This window comes from Equus caballus, chromosome 24, assembly GCF_041296265.1.
Source record: "Equus caballus isolate H_3958 breed thoroughbred chromosome 24, TB-T2T, whole genome shotgun sequence".
NCBI lineage: Eukaryota > Metazoa > Chordata > Mammalia > Perissodactyla > Equidae > Equus > Equus caballus.
Window position 1 is genome coordinate 18,846,955 of NC_091707.1, and position 7,081 is coordinate 18,854,035.

At 41.7% G+C, this 7,081-nt stretch overlaps 1 non-coding gene across 1 annotated transcript; it reads right to left on the minus strand.

The window, feature by feature from the left end:
* Nucleotides 1–4,974: 4,974 nt before the first annotated feature.
* On the minus strand, nucleotides 4,975–5,047 carry TRNAK-CUU (transfer RNA lysine (anticodon CUU)). The gene has a single exon. It is a non-coding gene; the product is annotated as a tRNA-Lys (tRNA).
* Nucleotides 5,048–7,081: the final 2,034 nt, after the last annotated feature.

Here is a 7,081-nt window from a genome sequence, read left to right on the forward strand (position 1 = left end):
TGTCTCTAGTCCATTCTTACTCATAGTTTAATCATTGTGATTGACCTTTTCTGGATCCTTCCTAGTTTTGCCATATACTTTATGTATGAAGATACCAATGCCAGCTAACACTTAAAAGAGCCAATTCCTGGAATTGTGAATAGGAAAGGATTCATTTTTATATTTGTGCGTGTGTGTTTTACTTTTTAAAATACTTCCATGGGGCCAGCCCTGTGGCCCCGTGGTTAAGTTCCCGCGCTCCACTTCGGCGGCCCGGGGTTTCACCGGTTCAGATCCTGGGTGCAGACATGGCACTGCCCATCAGGCCATGCTGAGGTGGCATCCCACATGCCACAACTAGAAGCACCCACAACTAAAAATATGCAACTATGCACTGGGTGGCTTTGGGGAGAAAAAGGAAAAAAATTAAAAATCTTTAAAATACTTCCAGCTCTACTTTTTCACCATATACTACTACTTTAGAAGCTCAAGACTAAGATTCACTCAATATTTATTGGCTGACTGCTGTGTACCTAGTATAGTTTTAGACACTGTAAATTCTACAACAGTAAGACATGGACCTTTGCCCTTAGGAAGTTAACAGGTTAATAGAAGTGGATGTGTACACAGCAGATGATACCAAACAGAATGTGGCAGGTGCCGTAAAGCGTATCGATTGCTGTTACTGATGTAGGTACTTCTGGCCAGGGAGTCAAGGAAAGCTTCACCGAGGAGGCTTTTGACCTTGTTCCTAAAGGATGAATAGAGTTTCAGTAATTGGGGGTTATTCCAGGCTATGTGGACTGAATTCTCTATGCAAAATATTAAAGCATTTGGCATTGAGATGAGGTACTGCTAATTGTAATTTAGGATTAGGTCATGAAGAACTTAAAAACCATGTTAAACCAGTGAATAAAACTATGAAGTTCAATTTTCCATCCAATTTCCTAATATGTTCATTCCTGCAAGTGAGATTCCTGTCTGCTCTGGGCCTGCTGCTCCCAGATAGCACCCTTTCCCCAGAGCAGTGCGCTTTCCCATAAGAACGTTATCTGTAGCTGAGGCACTGCCAGCTTTCACCTTGGAATTGTTTCTGTACAGATTTTATCTTCCTTTCTGGAATATAAGCTCCATAAGAGCAAAGCTCCTTTATTTTTTTGTCTTTGAAACCTCCCAGTGGGAATGCCAGGAATAGGTGTACTATTAATTGTGAATTTTACGCATTCAGTGTTACCTTTTTTTGTTTGAGGAAGATTAGCCCTTAGCTAACATCTGTTGCCAATCCTCCTCTTTTTGCTGAGGAAGACTGGCCCTGAGGTAACATCCTTGCCCATCTTCTGCTTTATATGTGGGATGCCTGCCACAGCATGGCTTGACAAGCAGTGCATAGGTCCGCACCCAGGATCCGAACCAGTGAACTCTGGGCCACTAAAGTGGAACGTGCAAACTTAACCACTGCAACACCAGGCCAGCCCCAGCATTATCCTTTTTTTGTGTGGTAAACATAATTTTTAAAATTTTAATTTTTGTTGAATTTGGTACTTCGCAGTTTCCCATCATTGAATAATATAAAAAATAAGATCTTTGACTGAAACAGAGCTTTATAGCTAGCTGTAAAGTGGCAGAGACCTAATGACTGAAGTTAAGCCCTGGGTTAAAGGTTGAATTGTGTGCTCCAGAAAGGTATGTCGACGTCCTAACCCTCAAGACTTGTAAATGTGACCTTATTTGGAAAAGAGTCTTTACAGGTGTAATCAAATTAAGATGAGGTCATTAGGGTGGGCCCTAATCCACTGTGACTAGTGTCCTTATAAGAAGAGGAAAATGCCCTGGGAGACATTTCACAGAGAGAAAACACGTACCAGCTGAGGCGGAGCCTGAAGTTCCGCAGCTGCAGTCCCAGGAACACCGGGGATTGCTGGCGACGCAAGACCTGAGAGCAAGAAGCACAGAGTAGACTGTTCGAGAGAGGTTTTGAGATTATGCCTGCCTGCACAGCCTCCAGAACTGTGAGACAGTAAATTTCTGTTGTTTAGAGCCACACAGCTTGTGGTGCCTTGTTATGGCAGCCCTAGGACACTAACACCATTCTTGATTCACTAGTTCAACACTTGTTATGGAATGTCTGCCAGATGCTAATTTATGTGCTTGAGATATATTAGTGAGCAAAGTCAAACATCCTGCCTTTACCCCTGTGTTCACTGCAGCACTGTTCACAATAGCCAAGACCTGGAAACAATCCAAGTGCCCATTGACCGATAATAGGGTAAAAAAGATGTGGTGTATATATACAATGGAATACTACTCAGCCATAAAAAAAGACAAATTTATCCCATTTGTGATAACTTGAAAGGACCTGGAGGGAATTATGCTAAGTGAAATAAGCCAGACTGAGAAAGACAAACACCAGCTGATTTCACTCATATGTGGAATATAAACAAACACGAACAAAGAAAACAGTTCAGTGGTTACCAGGGGAAGGGGGGTGGGGGTGGGCACAGGGGGTGAATCGGAGCACTTATGTGGTGACAGACAAGAAATAATGTACAACTGAAATCTCACATCGATGCAAACTGTTATCAACTCAATAAGAACAAAAAAAAGTCCTGCCTTTGTGGATGTGCATTCCACGGGGTTGGGAGAAAGTGAAGCGAAAGATACTAACGTGGTAAGTTAGACGATGATACCTTCTATGGGAAAAATAGTGCAGGGTAAAGTGGATGGTGGGGTAGTCGCCAATTAGTATAGGGTGATTGGAGTTGGGCTCATTTCTCAGTGACTTGAACAAAGACAAATTAGGGAAGTGTGACATAATACGAAATATGTATTTGGGCTCTGCCCCTGGTTCCTGACATAGAGCTGCTAAAACCCTTGTAGTTTCCTGTGTGATGGGGGTGTTAGGAACATCTTAACACAGAGTTCCTAAATCCCTTTTAATTTCCTGAGTAATAGGGGAGTGTCTCTCATTCTAATGAGGTGACTCTTTAGTGGGCTCTTGCATAGCTTCAGGATGAAGGCTGGTCACCAGAAAGATCAAACCAAGATTTAGAATGTTGAAAGTTTCAGGTTCCGACCCCCCTCTCCCCCATACTCCAGGGAGAGAGGAGGGGCTGGAAACTGAGTTAGAAGCCTCCATAAAAATTCCCGAACTACAGGGTTCAGAGAGCTGCCAGGATGGTGAACAAATCCAGGTGTGGGGAGGGTAGCACGCCAGGAGAGGGCATGGAAGACCCATGCTCCTCCACAGCTTGCCTCATGTATCTCTTTCATTTGGCTGTTCCTGAGTTGTATCCTTTATAATAAACCAGGAGTAAGTAAACTGTTTTCCTGACTTCTGTGAGCCATTCTAGGAAATTATCAAACCTGAGGAGAAGGTTGTGGGAACCCCAATTTATAGTCCATTGGTTAGAAGTCCAGAAAGCCTAGACTTAGAATTGGCATCTGAGAGAACATCTTCTTTAGACAAGTTGATCGCTGTCCAACTCAAAACACCAAAGATCCTCCTCCCTGGCTAAATGAGAGACTATCACTTTACCCATTTCAGCTTTATCCCTCCTTTAGTCAGCTCTCCGTATAGATAAGAAATCATAGAATTGCCCTTGCTTTCGCAGAACACCCAATCCAGAAGGAGCTCTCATTTCCTTTAGACTCTCCCCCAAATTACCCAGCTAAAACTCAACTCTTATGATACGTTCTTTCTAACACTCTCTCACTGAGACATCCCACAGTTCTGCCTAGCTGCAGTGAGAAATAAACCAAACTCGTTCAACTACACGTGGTGGGTTTTTTCTTTTTTCTTTTGGTCTTTGGGTGAAGGACATTGTCAGAATTAGGAGAGGAATGAGCAGCGAAGGCAACGGGGGTGGAGCGGGAGTTGCGGGCGTGTGACTTTCTCCAAAGGGGAACAAAGAAATAGAAGGGTAGCCTGCAAGGAGACTAGGTCAAAGTTTTTATTTTGTTTTAAGATAGAGCAATAACCAACCGCATGTTTGTATGTTGAAGGAAACCAGTAAGAAGAGAGGCCAATTGGTCGTTGACTGCAGGAGAGCGGGCGGTGACTCGCGGAGGTGGAGGAACGCGCAGCGCTGTGACTGGCTGGCTCCCGGAGGAGCAGAGCAGGATCGCTCACCTGCGTGGCCGCGTGGTGAGGTCCTGGAACGCGCCTGGACGTGGCGGGCCGGTGTGTGGACGTGCTCCGCCTGATTGCTTCAAAGTTCTCAATGAAGAAGGAAAATGGTGGAAGTCCTGCCTCCCGCCATTACCTGACTGCTCCTCCGAATTGTCACATCTCAGTTCTTTTGCTCTGTTTCAAACGGCCTCGCCTTTTCCAGAACATCAACTTCCTAATATCCACCGACTTTGGATGGAAAGATCCCAAATATAGTCCCAAGAACAATGAAAGAAAACCTGAGGTCTGCGCCGGTTGTATAGGTCCGACCACAGAAAGAATCGCTTTTCACTTTACACTTCTCCAGGGGACATTCTATCCCTCCCCCACCGCAGGACAGGCCCTACACTGACAGGAAGAAAAAGTAAAATAAACAAGAAAGGAAGACACATTTTCTTGAAGTCCTCCAGCCTCCCCAACTGCTTTTACATAGGATCTCTTTCAGTTTTAGAAAAGCTGCCAAAATTGGGGCTCATAATTTTGTTGGGATAAAAGCAAAAATTGCCCTCTACCAGCAACTACGCAAGTGTGCGCAGTAGCAGAGAAAACCAGTCTCAACTTTATACAGTGGCCTCTGCGTTTCCTCCGTGCTTTAAGCAGGCGGCTGGGGAGGGAACCCAGAAGGGAAGAGGAACGGCTGCTTTCAAGTGCGCAAGCGCCGTTTGAGACCCGTTCCGGTTGCAAAATATCTTTTTTCCAGAGATCTGGTTAATGTTGAAAGTATTTAAACTAATTTGATTTAGAGAGCCCTTCTTAGTTATAACGCGTTGGAGACACCTTAAAAGGTTTAGGGAAAATGAAACTCCGGAGCGAAAACCAAAGCTCTGCGCCCAACGTGGGGCTCGAACCCACGACCCTGGGATTAAGAGTCCCATGCTCTACCGACTGAGCTAGCCGGGCACTTGTGACACAGGGCTCACTTTTGTATCTTTTGATGAGTATACAAGCTCATTTGGTTTTATTTCCCCGTTAGTAATTCTTACTTATAAAAAAAAAACTTCAATATCTACTTTTGAATTATTTATAAGAACTCTTTAAAATATTTCTTTAATAGAACTTAGATGTAATAATTTTTATTGCGTGTGTATCCCCAGATCACGGAAAACTTATGCAAGTCTTTATTATTACTGAGGCATTGAATCTTTTTTCTGAAGTGTTTTAAAATATTTAATGCCCAATAGGTTATCTTCTTTACATAAACACATATCAAGGCTATCCACCTTCTGGCAAATGACATACTGGATTCCCACAATTTTGGGCGCAGCACTAAACAACAAAGTCCAACCCCTAAGAGGTTAGTAATAGTGAAGAACAGTGGAGCTTAGCTATTTTCCTTTAATATGATCTAGTCAAGGAAAAGTTAAATTAAGGAAGGGAATTCTGTTTCAATTAAAATAAGGCTTCTTTTGAGATAAATGCCTGACAATCGAGAGAGAGGATTCTCGGAAGTCGTTATTAGCATCCAGCTCAAATGAGAGAAGCTGGGAGGAAAGGATTATAGAGTCACTGAATCTTATGGTAAAGAATGTTAATTCTCAAAGGAAAGCAGAATTGATTTTGATCAAATCATGACCAGCTGAGACAGTGGAATAATCTCCTATGAAAATATATATATTCTGAGATACTAGTCAACTTCTCTAGACAAGGAACTCTGCTAATTTCCGTGATTGAGGTGGTGTCTTTCCTACTGCTCAGAATGGCGGTGAGTTACAGCCTAATTGTTAATCTGGAAATAACAGAATTCTTAGGATACTATCCCTAAAATACAGTATTTAGAAGTTAAACACATTGGGCATCACATTTCCTGAACTAATTAATTAAAAAGTAATAATAGGGTATGGCATAAAATACTGTATGTTTAGATTCCTTAAAGTACACCTAGGATTTAAGTAGAATATGTAAAATTTTCAAGCTTAAAACATTAATACAGTCATTCAGTATGACTTTTTCTTGCAATTGCAAACTCCAGTTTATTTCTGATTATTTTATAACTTGGTAGAATGTAACTGGGAAGTGAATTTATATTTATTTGCATTTTCGACACACGTATTAAGTACCTACCATGTGTTACGTATTCTGATAGAAGTATAAAACAGACTCTGATGACCTCAAAAACTTAGCACCTGTAAGAAAGATATGTGTAAATTACATCCCGACTTTATATGCACTTCTTCCAAAAGTAATTTGGACTAATTTAATTAAAACAAACAAATCCATACCCACACCTTTTAAGTTTTGTAATGATCAGACAAATAATCAAGAACCTGAGACCACAGTTCAATGCATTCTTCCAAGATACAAGGAACAGACACAGTCCAGCCCACAAATAGGCCGTTCATCTGACAATGAGTTCAGAAAGAGCTCCAAATTCTTTATTATTAATGAATATATGGTAGGCACTAGGCATTCAAATAGTGTTTATCGCACACAAGTAGTGAAGTTAATCAAGTTTAACTGGCCCCCTAAACAAGTTTTGAGTACGTAGAGTTTACCTCCTATAACATACTCTCTAGCACTTTCTTGGCCTACCCTGGTCTACATCAGGATCCCTCATGAAAAAGTTGCAAGTAGACTATTTCAATGAGAGTTAGGCAAATTAAATGGCTAGTCTTCCAAGTAAATTCAAATTCTTTATTTATCCATTTGTTCAAGAATAAAAACTAATGCTAATTATAATGCTTCATTAGCAGTAGGAAGCAATCGAAATTCCTCTTTTCCCCTTACTTCCTACATCCAATTTTTCAGCAAGCCCTACATATCTAAAATCCATCCATACATTTCCGCTTCCACTGCCACTGCTCTAGTCCAAATCACTCTCCTTCACTGCTTGCCCACAGGAGTCTAACAGCTTTCCAACTAGTCTCTGTGTTGTGTTCTTCCCCTTATCTATCATTCTTCACACAGAAGCAATGGAGATCATGTAATACATTAGAT